Below are 25,767 nucleotides of genomic sequence, written 5' to 3' on the forward strand. Positions count from 1 at the left end.
AACCCATATACTCTCTGATGTCAGTTTCTCTGCTCTTTGGCCTTTCACGCCTTCGTTTCGCTCTGGGGACTGCTTTTAGCACTCTTTCCCCGTGGTTTCTGTGGCTATTAGCACCCTGTTTTCCTGGGTTTCTGTGGCTATGGCTCATCTTTCATTCTCACTCCACAGTATAAATATTTCCCACTTTCTCTATCTTACAGCTTTGACAAAGGGTCATCTGGACTCGAAATGTTAGCTCTTTCTCTCCCAGACCTGCTGCCAGACCTGCTGAGATTTTCCAGGATTTTCTCTTTGGTATCGTACACACCTCTGTCTGCATCAACGAGGCCGAGGTGGAGCTGGTTGACAGCTTCAAATTCTTGGGTGTGCACATCATCAAAAATCTGTCCTGGTGCACCCATGTCGACACTACAACCAAGGAAGCACAAAAGCTCCTATACTTCCTCAGGAAAGTAAGAAAATTTAGCATGTCCACATAGACACTTACCAACTTTTACAGATGCACCATAGAAAGCATCCTATATCGCTGCATCACAGGCTGGTATGACAACTGCTTGGTCCAAGACCGAAAGAAACTACAGAGAGTCGTGAACACAGCCCAGTCCATCACACGAACCCGCCTCCCATCCATTGGCTCTGTCTACACCTCCCGCTGCCTTGGCGAAGCGGGCAGCATAATGAAAGATCCCTCACTCTTCCAAGTTCTTCCATCGGGCAAGAGATACAAAGGTCTGAGAACTCGCACAAACAGATTCAAAAACAGCTTTTTCCCTGCTGTTACTAGACTCCAAAATGACCCTCTTATGGACTGATCTGATGAATACGACACTCGTTTTTTCTTCACCCAATGTCTGTATCTCTGAATTTGCATTGTGTATCTTGTGTTGCCCAATTACGTATTTTCTTTACATGTATTAAATGATCTGTTTGAGCTGCATGCAGAAAAATACCTTTCACTATACCTCGGTACACGTGACAATAAACAAATCCAATCCAAAAAAGTTGGAAGGTTCTCCAAACAAACACAAGAAAATGATCGAGTATTCAGTTTTCCTTCGTCCCAGTTATATCTTTAAGGGCACATACAGATTCAGAAAAAAAAGTTACCATATTTTTCTTATACTCTAATATTCAGAAGTATGCTGTACATGTGAATTGACAGCCAAACTGTGGTCAGACATGCCACACTCCAAAATAAATGACAGATGCGGCCAAAACATTTTCTACACATTTCTCAACACACTACTCACACCGAGTCATGCGGTCTCACTGAAACTCTGTCCTTTTCAAAAGGGTTTCCAATCTCCACATTTGAAGATCTCACCTCAGAATTCTCTTCAAACATGATTCCCACTCGCACAGTTCAGGGTTTCAATCACACCTTCCAAGATTCCTTTCCCCCAAATCTCTGAATGCGCTCACAATTAGCGGGGGCACAGGGTTAGCACTGCTAACAGGCAGGGACCCGGGATCCACAACGGCAGGGACCCGGGTTCGATTCCGGCCTTGGGTGACTGTCAGTGTGGCGCTTGCATGTTCTCCCAGTATCTGCGTGGGTTTCCTTCCACAATCCAAAAATGTGCAGATGAGGTGGATTGGCAATGATCAATGAGTGAGGCTGCGGGGTAGGGCCGGGGAGTGGGCCTCTTCCGGATGGTCGGTGCAAACTCGATGGGCTGAATGGCCTTCTTCTGAACGGTAGGGATTCTATTCTGTGGAATTCACCTTCAGACCTTCGGCCATGCCTAGCAGAACAACACTCCTCCCCTTTACCCTTACAGCCCACAGCACAGAGTCACAAACCTCCGGCTGCCCGCTCAGATTTTCTGGGCTTCTCTCAAGGCCACTTTAGAACATAAGAACATAAGAACATAAGAACTAGGAGCAGGAGTAGGCCATCTGGCCCCTCGAGCCTGCTCCGCCATTCAATGAGATCATGGCTTATCTTTTGTGGACTCAGCTCCACTTTCTGGCCCGAACATCATAACCCTTAATCCCTTTATTCTGCAGCTCTTTCTTTAACTTGGAACCTTTTCCACCTGCTTCTGCCAATTATCTTAATTTAATGGGATCTATCACTGATCTTTGGCTTTGACCCTGTCTGGGACTTTTTTCTTTGACCTCTTTCTGTCCCACTCCCTACTTCTTGGGTTGGGACTTACTCCGCGACCCCGACCCCTCCCCATGTCCTACATACAAACATGTGAATTAGTGTTTGGCCACTTGGCCCCGCTCCAACATTCATAAGTTCATGGCTGACCTAACTTCAACTTCACATCGCTGCCTACACCCAAAAACCTTTCAGCTTACTGTTTATCAAGTTTCTGCTTCTGCTTGAAAGACATTCAAAGCCTCTGCCTCAGAAAACCTTTTTCTTCACCTCTGTCTTAAAGGTGCAACGCCTTATTTTCAAGCAGTGGTCCCGGGTTTTAATTCTCCCACAAGGGGAAATATCCTTTCCACCTTCACCCCGTCATGTCTCTTCAGAATATGTTTCAATCAATGCTTCTTGGAAAACTGTCTGCAATGATACTCCAGTTTCAGGTCACCTGACCTACAATTTCACACCATTCTACTTCTTCACTTCCTTTTCTTCTGTACACGTGTGCATGTGTAGCCCTCCACCAGCTGGAATTCCTGGCTTCTGATCACCCGATTAAGAGATATTATAATTATAATAATCTTTATTAGTGTCACTAGTAGGCTTACATTAACACTGCAATAAAGTTACTGTGAAAATCCCCTAGTCGCCAGATTCCGGCGCCTGTTGGGGTACACGGAGGGAGAATTCAGAACGTCCAATTCACCTAACAAGCACAGACAGTGACCCAAGCCGGGAATCGAACCCGGGTCCCTGGCTAACCACTGTGCTGCCATGTCGCCCGTTGTGGTTTCTAACACTTAGGCACGGAGACCAAAACCGTACACACTACTTCAGCTGCAGCGTCACCAAAACCTTGAACAAACACAGCAAGACATCCTTACCTTTCACACCAGCCCTCTTGCAAAAGGTCAGCATGATGTTTACCTCCTAAACTGCTTGCCATATCTGCAAAATGTTAACTCTGTGTTGCTTGTACAATCACATCCAAATCACTGTGCACACAAACTCTTGCTTCTCAACATTTAAAATATATTCTCTTTTTCTATTCATCCGAGCTAAAACTCTTTCTTCCTCAATTTCCCCTCACTGCGCTCATCTCCGGCGGGACCGTGGGGGCACTCCTTCCTTCCGCACCGGCCTCTGTAGGGCTCCGCCATGGCCGACGGGGAGAAGACACCCCCAGCGCATGCGCTTGAATACACTGGCCGGTCAACGTCGATGGTTGTGCGCATACGCTAACTCGCCCTTCAGCGCTGATTGGCGCGGCGCCAACCCCTCCGGCACCGGCCTAGCCCCCGGAAGTGCGGCGAATTCCACAACTTCCGGTTGACCGGACGCCAGAGTGGTTCGCGCTGCATTTTACGCTGGCGTCGTCCCGCCGCGGGGATTCGGGGGAATCTCGCCCCATATTTTAAACAGCATTTCCAAAAGGTGCCAGTAACACAGATTAGACATTCCCGACTTGTAGATAAATTCAGCACATCCACAGTGAAGATTGTGAAGGGGATTGACAGCGTAGAGATGTTGTTTCCTCTGGCTGAGGAACCTGGAGCAAGGGGACACAGTCTCAGGATAAGTGGCTGGTCACTGAAGATTGGGATGGGGAGATATTTCACAGAATCACAGAATAATACAGTACAGAAGAGGCCCTTCAGCCCACCGGGTCTGCACCGATACACGAAAACACCTGGCCCATCCACCTAATCCCATTTGACAAAACTTGGCCCATAGCTTTGAATGTTATGATGTACCAAGTGCACATGCAGGTACTTTTTAAACGGGTGTGAGGCAACCTGCCTCTACCACCCACTCAGGCAGTGCGTTCCAGACATTTATCACCCTCTGGATAGAAAGCTTTTCCTCAAATCCCCCTTAAACCTCATGACACTCACCTTGAACTTAAATCCCCTTTTAACGGACCCTTCAACTAACAGGAACAGCTGTTCCCTATCCACCCGGTCCATGTCCCTCATAATATTGTACCTCGACCTCGATCAGGTCGCCCCTCAGTCTTCTCGGCTCCAGCGAAAACGACACAAGCCTATCCAACCTCCCTTCACAACTCAAATGTTTCATCCCAGGCAACATTCTGATGAATCGCTTCTGTACCCCTCCAGTGCAATCACATCCTTCCTGTAATGTGGTGACTAGAATTGCACACAGTACTCCATCTATAGCCTCACCAAGCTTCTATACAACTCCACATGACCTCTCTGCTTTTGTAATCTATGCCCCGATTGATAAAAGCGAGTGTCCCATACGCCTTTTTGACCACCCTATTAACCTGCCCTTCTCACAGAATTTACAGTGCTGAAGGCGGCCATTCGGCCCATCGAGTCTGCACCGGCCCTTGGAAAGAGCATGCTACCCAAGCCCACACTTCACCCTATCTCCGTAACCCAGCAACCCCATCCAACCTTTTTGGACACGAAGGGCAATTTAGCATGGCCAATCCACCTAATCTACACATTTTTGGACTGTGGGAGGAAGCTGGAGCACCCGAAGGAAACCTATGCACACACGGGGAGAATGTGCAGACTCCACACAGACAGTGACCCAGTCGGGAATCGAACCTGGTACCCTGGAGCTGTGAAGTAACTGTGCTAACCACTATGCTACCGTTCTGCCTTCATAGCCCTATGGACAAGCACGCCATGGTCCCTTTGTCCTCAGGACTTCCTAGTCTCAGGCCATTCATCGAGTACTTCTTTAGTGAGGTGGTTTAGCTCACTGGGCTAAATCACTGGCTTTTAAAGCAGACCAAGCAGGCCAGTAGCACGGTTCGATTCCCGTACCAGCCTCCCCGGACAGGCGCCGGAATGTGGCGACTAGGGGCTTTTCACAGTAACTTCATTGAAGCCTACTCGTGACAATCAGCGATTTTCATTTTCATTGTTACATTATTCCTTCCAAATTACTCCTCCACCTCACACTTTTCAGGGTTAAATTCCAACTGGCACTTTCCTGCCCATTTGACCATCCCGTTTATATCTTCCTGTAACCCAAGACACTCAACCTCACTGTTAACCACCCGGCCAATCTTGGTGTCATCCACAAACTCATCGATCCTACCCCCCACATCGTCATGTATGTTGTTTATATAAATCACAACCAATGGGGAAAAATGTCTTTACTTCAAGCAGTCTCTGCCCCAGAGGGCCGTCGACGCAATGCGTCATCATCCAGATATTTTTATGGTTGCAACAGATAAATATTTGGTCCCTCCGGACCATCAAGAGATATGGAGAGCAGGTAGGAAAGTGGAGTTGAAGCCCAGAATCAACCATGTGAATTGGGGCGCAGGCTCTTCTACTCCTGCTCTCATTTCTTTTGTTCATATGTTTGCCAGATCAGTTCAGGATGGCAGATTTCCTTCCCTGAAGGGTATGAGAGAACCAGCTGGACCTTTACATCAATCCAGTGGTTTCATGATCGTCATTAGCAAGACTAGTCTTTTATTCAGATTTATCTAATTAAATTTCAATTCCCCCAGCTGCCATGGTGGGGTTTGAACGCATGGGCAATTAGTCCAAGCCTCTGGATCCCTGGTCCAGCAACAGTAATGTTATGCGATTTGAAGCTACATTTACAGCCGAGTTCAAACTGGAAGATCTTTGCCTTGCCCGTTCCTCCTGAAAAGAATGAGCGGCAAGTAAGCAGAGTTTTAATTGGAGCTGAAAAGGAAAATAGAATAGATACAAGGCTATCGACACTGAAATAATTTCTGGGCTTGACCCCCTCAGTTTGCAGAATGTTTTTTCCCAGTTCTCCAGCAAGCTGACTACAACTCTTCAAGCATCCAAGCTTTTTGGCTCTGTTGCAGTTTGAAACAATATTCCCATTTTAATACTGATTCTGCAAGGTCTCTTCACCAGCGTTTAATGATTTATTTCAGAATTTCCAATACTGCAGCCCATGTGTAAACTTCAAACTGTGAAGCTGCCCTAGTCACTTTTTGTGTTGTAAAAGTTAGATTTAGGCGACTTAAAACTGCTGAAGCTTTGGAGGAATATCGGGAAAGTAGGACAAATCTCAAAACGCGCAATAAAGAGGGCTAAAAGGGGTCATGAAATATCTTTGGTTAACAGGGTTAAGGAAAATCCCAAAGCCTTTTATTCGTATATAAGGAGCAAGAGGGTAACTAGAGAAAGGATTGGCCCACTCAAAGACAAAAGAGGGAATTTATGCGTGGACTCAGAGGAAATGGGTGAGATTCTTAATGAGTACTTTGCATCGGTATTCACCAAGGAGAGGGACATGACGGATGTTGAGGCTGGGGGTGGATGTTTAAATACTCTAGGTCAAGTCGGCATAAGGAAGGGGGAAGTTTTGGGTATGCTAAAAGGCATTAAGGTGGACAAGTCCCCAGGTCCGAATGAGATCTATCCCAGGTTACTGAGGGAAACGAGGGACGAAATAGCTGGGGCCTTACCAGATATCTTTGCAGCATCCTTGAGCACGGGTGAGGTTCCGGAGGACTGGAGAATTGCTAATGTTGTCCCTTTGTTTAAAGAGGGTAGCAAGAATAATCCAGGGAATTATAGATCTGTTAGCTTGACGTCAGTGGGGGGAAATCATTGCCTACAAAGCGCAAAGAGATAGGGAGGAAAGGGTGGCTAGGCAGAAGCTGGTCGACTCCATACTGGAGGTAGACCGTAAATACTCCGAGGCCCCGACCGTAGAGCTCCTGGCAGAGAGAAAAGAACTACAAAGGAACTTTGACCTGCTCTCCACCAGGAAAGCGGTACACCAACTCCGCCAGGCACGCGGGGCCCTGTACGAACACGGAGACAAAGCCAGCCGCCTGTTGGCACACCAGCTGAGAAAGCAGGCAGCCAGCAGAGAAATTGCGCAAATCAGAGGTACCAGAGGCACGTGGGAAACAGAACCAGAGAGGATTAACGAAACCTTCTAGGCCTTCTACCAAGAGCTGTACACCTCAGAGCCCCCAACGGGGAAGGCTGGGATGAACCGGTTTCTTGATGGACTGGACATACCAGTCGTGGGAGAGGGCAGAAAACGGGATCTGGAAGCACCACTAGCACTGGGAGAGATCATGGAGAGCATTAGCTCCATGCAGACGGGGAAGGCGCCGGGACCGGACGGATTCGCGGCGGACTTCTACAAAAAATTTGCGACAGCGCTGGCCCCGCATCTGCGGGAGATGTTCACAGACTCGCTAGCTAGGGGCACACTGCCACCCACGTTAGCACAGGCCTCAATCTCGCTGATACCTAAGAAAGACAAAGACCCAACGGAATGTGGGTCATACAGACCCATATCTCTGCTGAACGCAGACGCCAAAATACTGGCCAAAATCCTAGCCAAAAGGCTAGAAGACTGTGTACCTGAGGTGGTCACAGAGGACCAGACGGGCTTCGTCAAAGGTAGACAGCTTACCGCGAACATCAGGCGCCTGCTGAACGTGATAATGACCCCCTCCGGGGAGAGAACACAAGAGGTGATCGTCTCCCTGGACGCAGAAAAGGCCTTCGACAGTGTCGAATGGAAATACCTCATAGAGGTACTGGAGCGGTTCGGGCTTGGAACAGGGTTCACCGCTTGGGTAAAGCTCCTATACAACGCTCCCATGGCGAGTGTACGGACCAACAATACCAACTCCCAATACTTCCAGCTGCACAGGGGCACCAGACAAGGATGCCCACTGTCCCCGCTGCTGTTCGCACTAGCAATCGAACCGCTAGCAATCGCGCTCAGGGCAGCAAAAAATTGGAGGGGGATCCGAAGGGGAGGTAGAGAGCACAGAGTCTCACTCTATGCGGATGATCTGCTCCTCTATATCTCGGACCCACAAAGCAGCATGGACGGAATCATCGCGCTCCTGAAAGAGTTTGGAGCCTTCTCGGGCTACAAACTCAACATGAGCAAAAGTGAGATCTTCCCAGTACACCCCAAGGGGGGGGGGGGGGGGGGGGGGGGGGGGGCAGCACTAAAGGGGCTGCCGTTCAAACAAGCCCGAAATAAATTCCGCTACCTGGGGATCCAAATAGCCCATGACTGGAAAGGGATCCACAAATGGAACCTCACCAGCCTGACGGAGGAAGTTAAAAAGGACCTGCAAAGATGGAACACACTACCGCTCTCCCTCGCGGGGAGAGTCCAGACGATCAAAATGAACGTACTGCCCAGGTTCCTCTTCCTGTTTAGATCCATTCCGATCTACATCCCCAAGGCCTTTTTCAAAGCGCTGGACAAACATATCATGGCGTTCGTATGGGGGGGGGGTAAAAATGCTAGGATCCCAAAGAAGGTCATCCAAAAAACAAAATCCAGGGGGGGGGTAGCCCTCCCGAATCTACAATTCTACCACTGGGCGGCAACAGCCGAGCGAGTAAGGGTATGGATCCAGGAGCCAGAAGCCGAGTGGGTGCGTGCGGAGGAGGCCTCCTGCATGGGAACCTCCCTCCGGGCCCTCGCCACGGCAGCACTCCCATCCCCACCCAAAAAACACTCCACCAGCCCAGTGGTGACAGCCACCCTCCAATCCTGGAACCAACTGCGACAGCAATTTGGCCTGTACAAAATGTCGGACAAGGCTCCCATCTGCAACAACCATAGGTTCAAACCAGCACTGACTGACGCCACCTTCAAAAGGTGGAGGCAGGACGGGGGGACACTGACAGTCAGGGACCTATACACGGACGACAGGATCGCAACACTGGACGAACTGACAGAGAAATTTCAGCTAGCTGGGGGGGGGAACGAGCTACGGTCCCTGCAGCTCAAAAACTTCCTACGAAAGGAGACAAGGACGTACCCACAACCGCCACGACAGACACTACTGGAAGACCTACTGGACGCAAGTATCCTAGAGAAAGAGAACTGTAGTGACATGTATGACCGACTGGTAGATAGGGACGACACCGTACTGGACGCAACAAGAAGGAAATGGGAGGACGACCTGGGGATGGAGATAGGGTGGGGACTCTGGAGCGAAGCACTGCATAGGGTCAACTCCACCTCCACGTGCGCAAGGCTCAGCCTGACGCAACTAAAAGTGGTACATAGAGCCCACTTAACGAGAAACCGTATGAGTAGGTTCTTCCCGGAGGTGGAGGACAGATGTGAGCGGTGCCAAAGAGGCCCAGCCAACCACGCCCACATGCTCTGGTCTTGCCCCAGACTTGTGGAGTACTGGACAGCCTTCTTCGAGGCTATGTCCAAAGTGGTGGGGGTGAGGGTGGAGCCATGCCCGATAGTGGCGGTCTTCGGGGTTTCAGACCAGCCAGATCTATTCCTGGGGAGGAGGGCGGACGCCCTTGCCTTTGCCTCCCTGATTGCCCGCCGTAGAATCCTGTTTGGCTGGCGGTCAGCAGCACCACCCAGAGCTGCAGACTGGCTGTCCGACCTCTCGGAATCTCTCCAAATGGAGAAAATCAAATTCGCCATCCGAGGGTCGGACGACGGCTTCCACAGAACGTGGGAGCCATTCATGCAACTGTTCCGGGACCTGTTTGTGGCCAACGTACATGAGGAAGAATAGTCGGGTGGCCAAGAACCAGGGGAAAATGGACGGGAATCGGGGGAAGGTAGCCGGGGGGAGGGTTACGGGCTCGGTATGGGGGTTTGATGGCAAGCCAACGCCCAAAACCAAACTATAAATAAATGCCTATAAACATGTGCCTCGGCCATATTGGGGAATGTAAAATATGTATGCTGGCTAAAGGGGGCGGCCACAATTGTTGTTATGAAGATGCTTACCTGTAAATATTCATGTTAAATTTTTGTGTTTTCTTTTTTTTTCTCTCTCTCTCTAATAATTTGTAATTTGTCATATATAAAAAATGAAAACTCAATAAAAAACATTTATTAAAAAAAAGCTTGACGTCAGTGGTAGGCAAACTGTTGGGAGAAGATACTGAGGGATAGGATCTATTCACATTTGGAAGAAAATAGACTTATCAGTGATAGGCAGCATGGTTTTGTGCAGGGACGGTCATGTCTTACAAACCTAATAAAATTCTTTGAGAAAGTGACAAAGTTAATTGATGAGGGAAGGGCTGTAGATGTCATATACATGGACTTCAGTAAGGTGTTTGATAAAGTTTCCCATGGCAGGTTGATGGAAAAAGTGAAGTCGTATGGGGTTCAGGGTGTACTAGCTAAATGGATAAAGAACTGGCTGGGTAACAGGAGACCGAGAGTAGTGGTGGAAGGGAACGTCTCAAAATGGAGAAGGGTGACTAGTGGTGTTCCACAGGGATCCGTGCTCGGACCACTGTTGTTTGTCATATACATAAATGATCTGGAGGAAGGTATAAGTGGTCTGATGAGCAAGTTTGCAGATGATACTAAGATTGGTGGAGTTGCAGATAGCGAAGAGGACTGTCAGAGAATACAGCAAAATATAGATAGATTGGAGAGTTGGGCAGAGAAATGGCAGATGGAGTTCAAACCAGGTAAATGCGAGGTGATGCATTTTGGAAGATCAAATTCAAGAGCGGACTATACGGTCAGTGGAAGAGTCCTGGGGAACATTGATGTACAGAGAGATCTGGGAGTTCAGGTCCATTGTACCCTGAAGGTGGCAACGCAGGTCGATAGAGTGGTCAAGAAGGCATACAGCATGCTTGCCTTCATCGGATGGGGTATTGAGTACAAGAGTCGGCAGGTCATGTTACAGTTGTATAGGACTTTGGTTAGGCCACATTTGGAATACTGCGTGCAGTTCTGGTCGCCACATTACCAGAAGGATGTGGATGCTTTAGAGAGGGTGCAGTGGAGGTTCACCAGGATGTTGCCTGGTATGGAGGGTGCTAGCTATGAAGAAAGGTTGAGTAGATTAGGATTGTTTTCATTGGAAAGATGGAGGTTGAGGGGGAACCTGATTGAGGTCTACAAAATTATGAGAGGTATGGACAAGGTGGATAGCAACAAGCTTTTTCCAAGAGTGGAGGTGTCAATTACCAGGGGTCCCGATTTCAAGGTGAGAGGGGGAAAGTTTAAGGGAGATGTGCATGGGAAGTTTTTTACGCAGAGGGTGGTGGGTGCCTGGAACGCTTTGCCAGCGAAGGTGGTAGAGGTGGGCATGATAGCATCATTTAAAATGCATCTAGACAGATATATGAACAGGCGGGGAACAGAGCGAAGTAGATCCTGGAAAATAGGTGACAGGTTTAGATAAAGGATCTGGAACGGCGCAGGCTGGGAGTGCTGAAGGGCCTGTTCCTGTGCTGTAATTTTCTTTGCTCTTTGTTCTATGTCATGAAGTAATGGAAGGTTAGGCTGCAATTATAGCTCAATCCTTGAAAACATGACAGACGAACTTAGCTATAGGAATTGTCTTAAACTATGATGGTGAAAATCCAGAATAATCAAAGTATTAATCAATTCTGTGCTCAACAGTGATTTAGCAATGCCTATGAAATACACTGAAAGGTGCAATCTCATCCCTTTGTAATGCAAATGAAAAAGTTGTTTTTTCAAACTCACTGAACTGCTAGAAGCAGTTCTACAAATATCCCCATGCTGAATGATGAGGGAGCCAGCATATCTGTGCAAATGGCTGAAGTATTTGCAACCATCTTCAAACAGAGGTGCTGATTGGTTGATCCATCTTGGTTGCCGACTTCAGCCAATTCAATTCATTCTGTGATATCAAGAAACGGCCGAAGGCAACTGGACACTGCAAAGGCTATGGGCCCTGACAACATTCGCCAATAGTACTGAAGACTTGTGCTCCAGAAGTAGCTGCATGACCAGGTGACAGGCTGGGAATTATGCACTGCGTAACACCTCCTGGCATGTCCATCATCTACAAGTCATCAGTCAGGAGTGTGATCGAGTACTCACCACCTGCCTGGATAAATGCAGCTCCAACACTCAAGAAGCTCAACACCATCCAGGACAAAGCAACCCACTTGATTGGCACCCTATCTACCACCTGCATTCACCCTCTCCACCATTGATGCATAGTGGCAGCCATCTACAAGATGCACTGCAGGAACTCAGCAAGATTCCTTTGACAGCACCTTCCAAACCTGTGACCTCTACCACCTAGAAGGACATGGCATTAGATGCATGGACCATGAGATTTCCCCCACCCCACCCCAAATCACACCCTATCCTGACTTGGAACGAGATTGTTGTTTCTGCACTGTCACTGGGTCAAAATCATGGAACTCCCTCCCAAACAGCACACAACACACAGACTGCAGTGGTCCAAGATGGCCGCACACTTGGGAGGTGAAATGCAAAAAGAACTTGCAGCTATATATCATCTTTAATAACTCCTGACATTAAAACATTTCAAAAACCAGTGGATATTTTAGAAATGTTGCAAACTGTTGGCGTGTAGAGAACTGCAGCTGCACCACATGCAGTGCAGTAAAACCTATAAATGGCATGGACATTAACGATCAGAGGGATGTTGATGAAGGGATAAAAATTGATCAGGATACTGTATAATTCCCTATTAAGTGCCATGGGATATTTTATGCCAGCTGCACTGAACTGTCTGGATTATGTGGCCAAATCTCTGGAGTGGAGTATGAACTCATGACCTTCTAAGAATTGACAGTGCTGCTACTGAGCCAAGCCTGACATTGGAAGCTCAATAATTGCAAGTAAAACTTTCAAGATAATTTCTATTTAGTTTCTCCTGAACCTTAGGGGCTGGTTTAGCTCACTCGGCTAAATCGCTGGCTTTTAAAGCAGACCAAGCAGGCCAGCAGCACGGTTCGATTCCTGTACAGCCTCCCCGGACAGGCGCCGGAATGTGGCGACTAGGGGCTTTTCACAGTAACTTCATTGAAGCCTACTCGTGACAATAAGCGATTTTCATTTCATTTCATTTTTCCTTTTCCTTTCCCTAAGTTAGCTGCCCAATTTTAGCATACCATTGAATTCTATTCTATTCAATCCAGACCAGTCGCACACTTACATCAAACATTTCCATATTCCCAGTTGCATAGGAACCAGTATACTATTTCCCACAGAGCATTAGATTATCCAAGTCTGCACTTCATCGCTCAGTATTGTATTAGCTCAGTTGGCTGGACAGCTGGTTTGGAAAGCAGACCGAGGCCAACAGCACAGGTTCAATTCCTGCACCGGCTGAGGTTATTCATGAAGGCCCGCCTTCTTGTCCTTGCCCCTCTCCTGAGATGTGGCGATCAAGTCAAATCACCAACAGCCTATGGCCATCTGGGACTATGGCGACTTTATTTACTATTACAACGTTTGTCATGTCAAAGAATCATCTAGCTTGGTTTGAAAGAGAGAGTTAGTAACCCGACACAGCAGCAACTGATTTTGCTCCAAGAGCTTTTTCCACACATATAATACTCCGGAAAAATACATTAATCTTCAATCTTGAGGTTTCTAAAAAAAATTGAGTGTCACATATAACTTAATTTTCAGAGGTTGTCTGCAACTGCATTCTCCTTGTTCTTCAGCACATTAAAAGATTTGGATAATATCCCATTGTCTCCCAGGAGAACAAGTTCAATTCTCTGAGGCCGTCTTGGCAATTGGAAAATTTCAACCTTCTCCTGCATCAACAGAAGGAAGTTCACTATTCATCAGTTTCTGATCAAAATCAGGAAAGAAAATGTCAAGCAACCATTAGCGGGCAATTGGAAAAGTACATCAGATAGAGATGTTCTAGTGCTAAATAACATCTAATGGCTGGCCAAAAGACACATCTGGGAATAGCTACATACACTCACACCACACGTCCCAAGTAAGGTCTAATTGAATCAAGATAGATCAGTGAAAAGTTGTCAAACTTAATGTCTGTCATTCCTATTAGACCCAAATTTTGCTGTACGCAAAATGCTCTTGGTTCCTATGTCGACACACACCTTAGATTTACTTGCCTTAAAATCTACTATTCCCAAGCAGAGAAATCTAGACAGTCGACATGAGTTACGTGGGCACATTGTTTAGTCTCATTGCCAAATCTTGAGCTACCATCAAAAACAAGTGCTTCCACATCATTTATCCGCAGTGTGAATGACAGCATCTGCAGAAATCCATTACTCAGGCGCCAAAGGCAAACTATTTTCCAACAAGGTAGAAATCGAATTAATTTTACGACCTTAAATTATCTTCCAAAGCATCACATGTGGATTGTCACATGCATCACTCTGAAATCTAAAATGCATCTCAAGAGACTTCAATAAATTAAGTTGATTCTTCAAATATGTTCAATAGATTTGGAGGCAGATTCATTGGTGTGAAAAGCTGATTACATTTCACGCCACTCAAGGTCTTCAGATGAATAAAGCAGGTGTTTATAAATCATTCCAGATTGCATCCCCAATGTTGACATTATATGAACTAATTCACTCAATTCTGACTACAATTATGACTACATTTGCTTTCTTCTATTTCTATCCAAAAAAACTACTTATTTTTCTTTATTCTTTCATTGGGTGGCAAGGCCAGTTGCCCATCCCCAATTGTCCTTGAATGCAGTGGATTGTTTGGCCATTTCAAAGGCAGTTAAATTGCTGAGGGTTTGGAGTCAGATGTAAACCAGACTGGATGAGGATGGCAGATTTCCTTCTCTAAATGGACATTAGTGAACCAGATGTGTTTTTACGCTAACCAATGGTTAGTTAACATTACTGAAATTTGCTTTATATTAACCAAGTTCAGGCCGATTCCACCAATACAACGTTGAAGACTAGAACAGAACACAAAGTCCCAAACACCTCTATTCACAATTAAGACAAAATCTGAGAGAGGTGAGGATATCCACCACACAAGAATGAACATATATCCACAGGTCACACTCAAAATGGAAATAAACAGTACATATCTTTCTCTCATCCTCTCTTTTATCCTGTGGAAATCAGTGGCTCATTCACTTCAGAATTTCCAATATCTGCTTGCCCAAACCATTTCTGCATCCAGCTACATTCTTTTCTCAACTTTTTCAGCTTCAACAACCTTCTCCGGACCACTTGAGAATATTTTTTTTTCAATATTCTCTTGAACCCATTCATGGCCCCGATCTTTCACACATTTTTCTTGGCATAATTAATTTTCACAGCATGTTCTACCCAAACTTGCTTTTCACCCAATTGTGAAAAAACCTAGGGCGCGATTCTCCGCCCCCCACGCTGGGTGGGAGAATAGCGGGAGGGCCTCCCGACATTTTTCACGCCCTCCCGCTATTCTCCCCCCCCCCCCCCCCCCCCCACGCCACGAATCGCCGCTCGCCGTTTTTTACGGCGAGCGCCAATTCTTTGAGGCCGATGGGCCGAGCGGCCGGGCCTTCACGCCCGTTTCAACACGGCAGCAAACACACCTGCTCGCTGCCGTCGTAAAACGGGCGCCAGATGCCTGTTTGGGGCATCTGGGGGCCCGATTGGCAGGCAGTACCACGGCCGTGCCAAGGGGGCCATAGGCCCGCGATCGGTGACCACCGATCTTGCGGGGCGGCTGAGGGAAAAGACGCCAACTGCGCATGCGTGGGTAGGCGTTGTCCAACCTGCGCACGCGCGGCTGACGTCATCGGCCGCGTCAGCCGGCGTGACGCTTGACGTGCGGCCTTGACAACCGTCGTCAAGGCAGTGACGCACGGGGCCGCGCTCCTAGCCCCGCCCGGGGGGTAGAATCGGCCCCATAAGTGGGCGTGAAGGCTGCCATGGGTCACAGCCTGTCCCACGGCAGCCTTTATGATTCTCCGCAGTTGCGGAGAATCCCGCCCCCGATGTCTGCCTGCAAATAGACTAGAGTAGGACAGTTTAACCTGCATGTTGTTAGCCTTTGGGCAATCAGAGTTAAAGTTTAACTTCATCTTTGTGATCTCAGATTTCTTGAAAAAACAAATTTTCATGTCCTTCTACTGGTCATTCATTTGAGGTTGGAAAATTGATAACTTATGCCAGTTCAGGTGACAGCCTATCCATTTTGCTAGCTTGAATTTACTGTTTCTGTTCCTCCCCATATAGAGGAAATTAAATGCCATAATTGGCAATATATCAATAAATTATTCCAGCCTGGTTTCACTCTCCCAGTTTGAAGTTATTGATCTTTACATCAGATACTGAAACTAATCAATCTTAGTGACAAGGCGCTGTCCATAAATTATAATGCACTTCATCAGACTGAAGACAGACTAGTGACTGCAGTAAAACTTAAATGAGTTAAGAAGGAAAAAAGTCTTGCATTTATATTGTGCTTTTCACAACCTCAGAACATCCCAAAGCACTTTACAGTGAATGGAGTACATTTGAAGTGCAGTCACTGTTGTAATGTAGGAAATATGGCAGCCAATTTGTACACAGCAAGTTCTTGCGAACAGAAAAGTGATAATCCGTTTTGTAAGATGAGTGAGGGGTAAACTAGGGACTATTCTCCTCTTCAAAGTAATGCAGCAGACCTTTTATACCTACTGAGAGGGTAAAAGATGGCACCACCAACAGTGGAACACTCCCTCATTACTGCATTGGAGTGCCAGTGCGAGATATTGGTGCTGAAGTCCTAGGGTGAATTACAGTGACTCAGATGTCAGAGTGTTGCCATGCGAGCTGCAGCTGACACTTGAAACACACCCAAAACTGAAACCTGGAACTAGGTACCACAGTGGTTTATACAGAGTTTCAAATCCTGTGATCAGGTGGATCTTGGACATTAATGATTTAGCTCACTGGGCTAAATCGCTGGCTTTTAAAGCAGACCAAGCAGGCCAGCAGCACGGTTCGATTCCCGTATCAGCCTCCCCGGACAGGCGCCGGAATGTGGCGACTAGGCGCTTTTCACAGTAACTTAATTGAAGCCTACTCGTGACAATAAGCGATTTTCATTTTCATTAATGGGGCAACCAAGTACTCCAAGTACAATTTTGAAATCATTACTCACTCAAAAATGGCTGAATTGTATTTGAGTAATGATCACCCAATATTGTCCAAATTGACCTTTGGAACACAATCAGATTAGCTCTGCTGGGAACATGTTCCAAGGGCGCGATTCTCCGCTGCCCACGACGGGTCGGAGAATAGCGCGAGGGCGTCCCCGACATTTTTCACGCCCTCACGCTATTCTCTCTCCACCCCCCCCAACACGTCCGCCCCACGACACGAATCGCTGCTCGCCGTTTTTTACGCCGAACAGCGATTCTCCCCAGGCCGATGGGCCGAGTGCCCAGGTCTTTATGACCGTTTTTACGGCAGCAAACACACCTGCTTGCTGCCGTCGTAAAAACGGCCGCAACATGCCCGTTCTGGGCATCCAGGGCCCCGATTGGCACGGCAGTACCACGGCCGTGCCAAGGGGGGCATGGGCCCGCGATCGGTGCAGTGCGTCCGTAACGGACGCACTCTTTCTCCCTCCGCCACCCCGCAGGGCGGCCGAGGGAGATGACGTGCGCGTCAGCCGGCGTGACGCTTGGCGCGCGGACTTAGCGACCGTCGCTAAGTCCGCGATGCCATGCTTCACGGGGCCCCGCTGCTAGCCCCGCCCATGGGGGGGGGGGGGGAAGAGAGAATCGGGTCCCGGGAGGGGGCGCAGAGGCTGCCGTGAAACACGGCCAGTTTCACGGCAGCCTTTACGATTCGCCGTATTTGCGGAGAATCGTGCCCGTTTGATACTTTGCGTGGAAGGCAGGAAGGAAAAAACAATCTTCTAATATCTGTTAGGAATTGTTCTTTTTGTTCTATGCCAGTTTTGCAGTCCTGGGTCGCAGCCTCTCAAACCTCTGTTCCCAGTGAAAATATAATCACAACAGAACTCAAGTCTAGGAGTCATCTGTATTATATTCCCTCAACTCTCTTTAACGTATTCAATGTCCCATTGAAATTAAGGAATGCAATCTAATATAGATTCAACAGATTGTTATTCAGCTTACGATCCTTCCAACAAACCTCACCATTCTGCAAATGGAGGAAAAAGCATCAAAAAAGGTAAAACAATGTAGAAGACACCTCAGATTCCGCAGTACAATAAAACATGAATCTTCGGTTACATACGCCATTCAGGTGATCATGCTTCATATGTAAGCCGAAATAGGAAACACAAGCAGTTTATCCAGCTGTGAGGATGATTACAGAAGAGGCAGGGTTTTATGTTTCAGACATGCACAGTTTCCACTACTTAACAAATCACGAGCAGTACAGTAATTTCTAAGTGCTAAGCATTTTGACATACTGCCCTCCTTGCTGGGGAAGTGTAAATAGTTATTTCACTAATAGCTGCTGGTCATGAGTCTGGTGGGTCTTCTCTCAATCCCAAGCCAAACAAAAAGATTGAGATGAGAGGGGGATGGAATTCTTTTATTTATTTCACTTGCGGAATAAAGGACTGAAGGACATTGTAACAAGTTTTGCAACACTTGAAGTTGATTTGAAGTTGTCTTAGCAGTTTTTTTTAAAAAATTGCTCCACGTGAACATTGTGTTTGAGTTAGCACAGTGATTAATTGTAAACCAAAACTTCACTGAAGGTTTGGTTGGGGACAATGGGGAATGCAACCCGAACAAAGAATACTGGTGTAATTATCGAATGACGGCGACATAGTTGGCTGAAAGTGAATAAAACAGGACGTGGCACGAAAGAAGGAGATCCAAAAGCTTACCATCTTGGGACACGACCAGAACATAAGAGTGTGGTAGGCCAGTCCCCAGGAGCACCGCTCATATTTGTCTTCTACCCTGGAAAGAAACCACTTATACGGCCTTAGCCAGGTGAACACCACAGAAAATAGAAGCGGGGGAGGCCATTTGGCCCTTCAAGTCTGCTCCGCCATTCATTATGATCATGGCTGATCATCAAGTTCAATACCCTGATACTGCCGAATCATTAATATATAATGTGAACAGTTGGAGTCTTAACACAGATCTCTGCAGTACCCCACTAGTCACTGCCTGCCGATCAGAAGATGATCCATTTATTTCAACTTTTTGCTTCCTATCTGCTGACCAGCTCTCTATCCATCAAGACACTACCTGTAATCCGATGCGCTTTACATTTACATATAAATCTTCTATGTGAGACCGTGTCGAAAGCCTTCTGAAAGTCTAAGCAATGACATGGATCCATGCTTAAAATGCTGGATAAATTGCTTCCATATCCTTAGAGTGGACATCACCACCGGGTTTGAGAATACCTTGCCAGAGAAAACGGCAGCATGGCCATTACCAATGCACTGAAACTAGAGCCCCTACAAAAGCTGCATTCAACTGTCCCCATATGGGACTCGATCACTGAACCAACCTAGCACCTTCTCAATATTGGCCGCCCAATAGCAGAAAAGCAAATTGGACAACACTAGACCTCCCAACTGTCTGGCCATCTGAAGAAATGCCCTAAAAATCTTTGGCGTCTTACCTGCCCATATAAAGAAGCTACCAACTTATTAGCCTTAACAAAAAAAGATTTAGGGAGAAAAGTGGGCAGACACTGAAAAAGAAACAAAAACTTCAGAAGGATATTCATTTTAATAGATTGGACTCTGCCCGCTAAGGACAAGGGAAGGTTGCAAGTCAAACTTAACCTTGCTCACCAGATTAGCGTAGTTCAATTTATGGAGCAGGGCCCAAAAATGGGCCACCCGGATACCCAGATACCGAAAGCTAGATCTGGCAAAACGAAAACGTAACACCCCCAGATTGGCTCCCATCCCCAGGGGATTAACTGAAAAGTATCCACTCTTCTCCAGATTCAATTTGTACCCAGAGAAGGACCAAAGCTCCTCATGGAGAATATCTCATGACAATGGCCAATGGTTCAATTGCTAAAGCAAACAGGAAGGTGAAGTGGTTTCCATGTTCCCCTGTTTAAGAGGAAGTACCCTGAGCTCAAGGCATTAATACGGACGCTAGCCGTGGGGACCCTATGCAATAACTGAACCCACAAAATAAACTTTTCCCCAGACCAAACCTCACAAGGATCTCAAAAGGAACCTCAAATCCACCTTGTCAAATGTTTTCTCATCATCCATGGAAACAATCACCCCCAGCCTAGGCACGGGAGAGGAGGAAAGAACAATATTCAACAGCCATCAATTATTGATTGGCAATTGCTGACCCTTAACGAAGCTTGCCTGGTACTCCGTAACCACCTCCATGAGGCAGGGCACCAACCGCAGCGCCAACACTTTGGCAAGTAGCTCGGCATCAACATTCAATAGTGATATGGATCGATATGATCCCACATTCCGTGGGTCCTTGTCCTTCTTCAGTAGAGAGATACAAGGCTCTGAAAGTGTAGCGGACAAAGCACCCCGGGACAAGGAGTCATTGAACATATCCACCATTAAAGGGGCAACTGACCTGCAAACCTCTTATAAAACTCAGTAGAAAACCCATCAGGGCCGGGAGCTTTACCTGTTTGCATTAACCCGTTAGTATCTCTTCAGGGTTTAACGGGGTCTCCAATTCCTCCCGTCTCTCTCTCTCTCTCGCCACCACTGGAAAGGATAATCCACCTACCTCAGAATATTGACATGCCTCAGTTCTGACCTCTAAAGACTCTAAAATGCCTCAAAAGCTGCATTAATTTACCCGGGATGGAGGCCGAGCTCCACTCGAATCCCTAATCTGTATGATCTCCCAGGAAGCCGCCTGCCGCCTCAGCTGATAGGCAAGATGACTGGCAGTAGACATGCGCCTGCAAAATCCTTTATCCGCTAACAGCACTGTATCCAGGCACCCAGGTGGATGCTGTGTAGTGGCCGACTCCACCAAATACAAAGCATAGTTCGAAATTACTATAGCCCAGTACTCCGCCTTCCTCACTCTAGGGATCAAGGTCTACCCACCAGAAGAAAGAACGGTCCAACTTAGAATCAAGTGCACAGTAAACCTCGGGCAGCACGATGGGTGCAGTGGTTAGCACTGCTGCCTACGGCGCTGAGGACCCGGGTTCGATCCCGGCCCTGGGTCACTATCCGTCTGGAGTTTGCACATTCTCCCCGTGTCTGCATGGGTTTCATCCCCACAATCCAAAGATGTGCAGGGTAGGTGGATTGGCCACGCTAAATTGCCCCTTGATTGGAAAAAATTAATTGGGTACTCTAAATTTATAAAAGAGAAAACAAAGTACACAGTAAACCTCCTCCAAAAGCCAGTTGAAACATGTCCAGATCAGGAATGGAAGCCAACAGCTTCATAATAAATGCCCATCATCCCAATTTGGCACATAAGACATTGAACAATACCACCAATGTGTCTGCCAAAGACTTGCTGACCATCACGTATCTGTCGTAAGGATCCGCCACAGTCCTGGCGACAAAAAGAACCCAATTGTTTTTTGGTTTTTTTTGGTTTTTAAATTTAGATTACCCAATTATTTTTTCCAATTAAGGGGCAATTTAACATGGCCAATCCACCTACTCTGCACATTTTTGGGTTGTGGGGGCGAAACCCACGCAGACACGGGGAGAATGTGCAAACTCCACACAGACAGTGACCCAGAGCCAGGATTGAACCTGGGACCTCAGCGCCGTGAGGCGGTTGTGCTAACCACTAGGCCACCGTGCTGCCCCAAAAACCCAATTGTTAATCAAAATTGCCACCCCCCTATCCCAAGCCCTACCATTGAAGTCCGAATAAAACGCCTTCTAAAATAAAATCTGGTCCGATTTCTTACCCACAAATGAGCTTCTTGCAGAAACACATCAGAACTCAGATTCTTTAGGAGCAAATACTCTCGACATTTTTACTGGGCCACCCAACTCTCACATTCCAGGTGATCGATCGAATCGGGAGCCTCCCAAATACCCTCATCTCAGAGTCAGTCATTTCCACCGAAAGGGATTATCAAGCAGGGAGCACCACCCTCTTCCCCGAAAAAAAAACTTTTTTTTAAAAAATATTCATGGCACGTGGCAGCATTTATCGTCCATTACCCTTGAGGGGGGCAAGAGTCAACCACATTGCTGTGGTCTGGAGTCATGTAGGTCAGACCAGATAATGAGGGCAGAATTCCTTCCCTGAAGGACATGAATGAAATAAATGTTTGGGGTTTTTTAAAACGAAAGTCATCATTAGACTTTTAATTCAGATTTTTATTGAATATCAAATTTCATCTTCAGTGGCGAGATTTGAACCTGGGTACCCAGAGCATTACTCTGAGTCTCTGGTTTACTAGTCCAGTGAAAATACCACTACTCCACCGCCTCCCCTCAGTGACTCATGAAGAAGGACACCTAGGTGCTTTTGGATATCAACTTTCCCAATCTCTCATCATTTAAGAAATACTCTGTATTTCTGTTTTTCCTACAAAAATGGATAACCTCACATTTCCCACATTGCTGTCAATCTGCCAAGTGTTTTGCCCACTCACCTAGCCTCTCCAAATCCCCTTGAAGCATCTTTGCATCCTCCTCAGAACACACTTTTCCACCTAGTTTTGCCTCATGTGCAAGCTTTGAAATATTACATTTAATCCCCAGTCCACATGTAGATCAAAGTCCCCATGATTAGTGTATTTCCCTTCTTAGACACACTTTGAACTTCTTGGTATATACTGTGATTTACATTACTGCTGCTGAATGGTGGCCTATAAACAACTCCCAATGTTTTCTCCCCCTTGCTGCTCCTTAGTTCCACCCAAACTGGTCCTACCTCTATCTTTAGAAGGAAAATTATCTCTCGCTCCAGCACTAATGCCCTCTTTAATTGGCAGAGCTACCCACCCCCTTTTCACAGCTTCCGGTCCTTCCTGAATGTCATATACCCATGGATATTCAGGTCCCAGCTTTGGTTTCCTTGTAGCCATGTTGTACGATGGCTATCTGATCATACATATGAATTTCAACTTGAGCCACACTTCATCTGTTTATTACAAATGCTGTGCACATTCAGAGAGAGTCCTTAACTCTTTTTTTTTTGTTTTTGTAAACTCTGACCCTACTATGATGGGTCAGGGTTTAGAAAACTCCGAAGTATATCATGGAGTTTACCTGACCTACAACTTTTAATAGATTTTGGTTATGAGGAGCATAAGGGGCTACTTTCCAGGTGTCCGGCAACAGAGGCCTTAAATATTTTTAAACAAAACAATGTTTATTCTACAAATTCAGTTCACATTTTATAAACACACAGCAAACATCTTAGCAACTACCAACACAAATACCCCCCCCCCCGCCAAAGATACAGTACTCTACAGGTAAGCCTTAATAACTTTCTTAACAACATCCATAAGCCAAACACCCTTTTTCTACAAAAACAGTAGGTTTGAATTGAAAAACAGGTATTACTTTGAAGTTATCAAGTGGTCTGGATACATTCTTTAGCATGCAGAGAGACAGAGACAGAGACAGACAGAGAGACAGAGAGACAGAGAGAGAGAGAGAGAGAGAGAGAGAGAGAGAGAGAGAGAGAGAGAGAGAGAGAGAGAGAGATAGAGAGAGAGAGAGAGAGAGACCAACCAAAAATACACCTTCTTTGTTTGAATGCAGCTGGACATGAAAACGAAACCACAAAACTCAGAGCCACAACGCAGCTTCCAGCTCAAAACAAAAGTAAAAGACAGAATCACAGCCCAGCTCCACCCACACAGTGACATCACTGCAGTCATTTGATAAAACACACTTTTCTTAAAGGGACCCTCACATGACACTACCCACTGGCACCATCTTAAATTTACAAACACTGTCCCTTCCTACCATACTCTGATCATCATTACCTTGATTGCCACCTTGCTCTATTGCCTGGTCATTTCCATTTAATTTACCCAATCTTCCCCTACATGACAATTTTCTGTTCCCTTATGGAAGAGCCCCACAGTCTACAAGGAGGTTGTTCATCTTACAAGTTAGTACGTAAACATGTTCCAAGCATAGCATTTAGTTTGCTTTAGCCTGACATGAATAGAAAAGAGAAAAGCAAGGCAAAGTAATGAGTCATGTGGCACCAGACCTGAAACTTGAGTGTTCAGTGCCGGTCAGAAAATCATGGTGAAAAACCACCAAAGTAATAGGTGGAGCATGTGCTTGAAGTTGCAGTAAAGGATCAGAGTGCATTCATATATCTAGTGAAGATAGGAGGGACTCAGTCAGTATCACCTAGATCATTTACTTGGAAGGAGGATGGCTGATGAAAGGGGAGCATGATAACCTTCCTATAGTCCAAATTGAGCATACTGTCCAGTGAAACTCATGAAGAAACCGGAGGTTTTCTGCTATCACAGAATCCATTAATCAATCAAAATGAGGGAAGGTTATTGATTAAGACCAATCAATCAACATCAGTCCCAAACATTAAGAGGACTTGGCAGTCAAAGTCAAAGTTCAGGTTTGACACAGTCAGAGATACTCAGGGAACAGAGTCAAGTGAATGGAAATGGAAGGCATAAACCAGACAGAAAAAAAAGTCAAATAGATTAATTGAAAGTATGCATGAAGCAAGATGCAAAAAGTTGTTGTTATTATTTCTTCTCGTCAAAGAATGATTTCTTTTGTTAAGCAGAATATTGATATTAAAGATTTAACCCCCCAGCTATTCACAATCATTTGGATTCAATGAATTTGCCTGTGGGAACCACACATAACATTTCCAAGTTTGCTAACGACAGAAGACTAGGTGGAAGTTGTGAGAAGGATATTAAAGGGGATTTGGAGAGGCCCCATTGATGAGTGGACAAGAAAATAGCAGATGGAACATAATGTGGAAAAATGTGACGTTATTCATTTTAGTCGGAAAAACAGAAATGCAGGATATTCCTTAAATGGTGAGAGATTGGGAAGTGTTCATGCCCAAAGGAACCTGGGTGCCCTTGTTCATGAGTCACTGAAAGCCACGCAGGTGCAGCAAGCAATTAAGAAAGCAAGTGGCATGTTGGCGAATTGAGTATAGGACTAAAGATATCTTGCTGCAATTGTTCAGAGGCTTCGTGAGACTGCACCTGGAATACTGCGTACAATTTTGATCCTTTTTTAGGTAAGGGGCTACTGGCCATGAAGGAATGCAACAACAGCTGGTGTTTTCCTTGAAGCTAGATCCACAAGCAGTCAGGTAAAAGTCTGGCATAATCAACTACATTGGGCTGCACGCCGTGTCCAAAGGGCAAAAACCGTCTCTCCCACAAGGTCATGTTTTCTCAACTCTCAAATGGTCAGCATTCCAGGGGAGAGCAGAGAAAATTCTTCAAAGACGCTCAAACTCCCTTTGAAGTGGTTGGTTTAGGGGCTGGTTTAACACACTGGGCTAAACAGCTGGCTTGTAATGCAGAACAATGCCAACAGCACAGGTTCGATTCCTGTACCGACCTCCCCGAACAGGCGCCGGAATGTGGAGACTAGGGGATTTTCACAGTCACTTCATTGAAGCCGACTTGTGACAATAAGCGATTATTATTAAGTGCAGCAGCATTCACCTTACTGACTGGAAGGAGCTGGTTACCAACCATTCAAAATGGTGACTTGTCCATCAAACTGCATCACACTTCGACTCCAAACATCTTCATGATGAGAAGCGGCGGCATTAGCAAAGGCAAGAAAAGGAAGCAAATTCTGCATTCAGGTTCCCATCACCTCGTGGGACCTCCAGCCCCACGTGCCCAAAGATCTGTAGATTGAGAATTGGCCTGTTCAATCACATTTAAAACCATGGCTGAAATTCGCAACCCTGAATAGATGTCATCTTGAGGGACAGACAATAACGATTGAATGTTGTTTGCATCACTTGCCATCACAAATGGTATTTGTTTCTGCATCAATTATTTTTCAAAGTCTTTGGATAACGCAAGCCC

At 46.4% G+C, this 25,767-nt stretch overlaps 1 protein-coding gene across 2 annotated transcripts in view; it reads right to left on the minus strand.

Annotated features, from left to right (window-relative positions):
* Positions 1-25,767, minus strand: part of snx25 (sorting nexin 25) — a 326,114-nt gene that overhangs the window by 236,851 nt on the left and 63,496 nt on the right. The gene's annotated exons all lie outside the window — the stretch shown is intronic.

This window comes from Scyliorhinus canicula, chromosome 8 (genome assembly GCF_902713615.1).
Source record: "Scyliorhinus canicula chromosome 8, sScyCan1.1, whole genome shotgun sequence".
Lineage (NCBI taxonomy): Eukaryota > Metazoa > Chordata > Chondrichthyes > Carcharhiniformes > Scyliorhinidae > Scyliorhinus > Scyliorhinus canicula.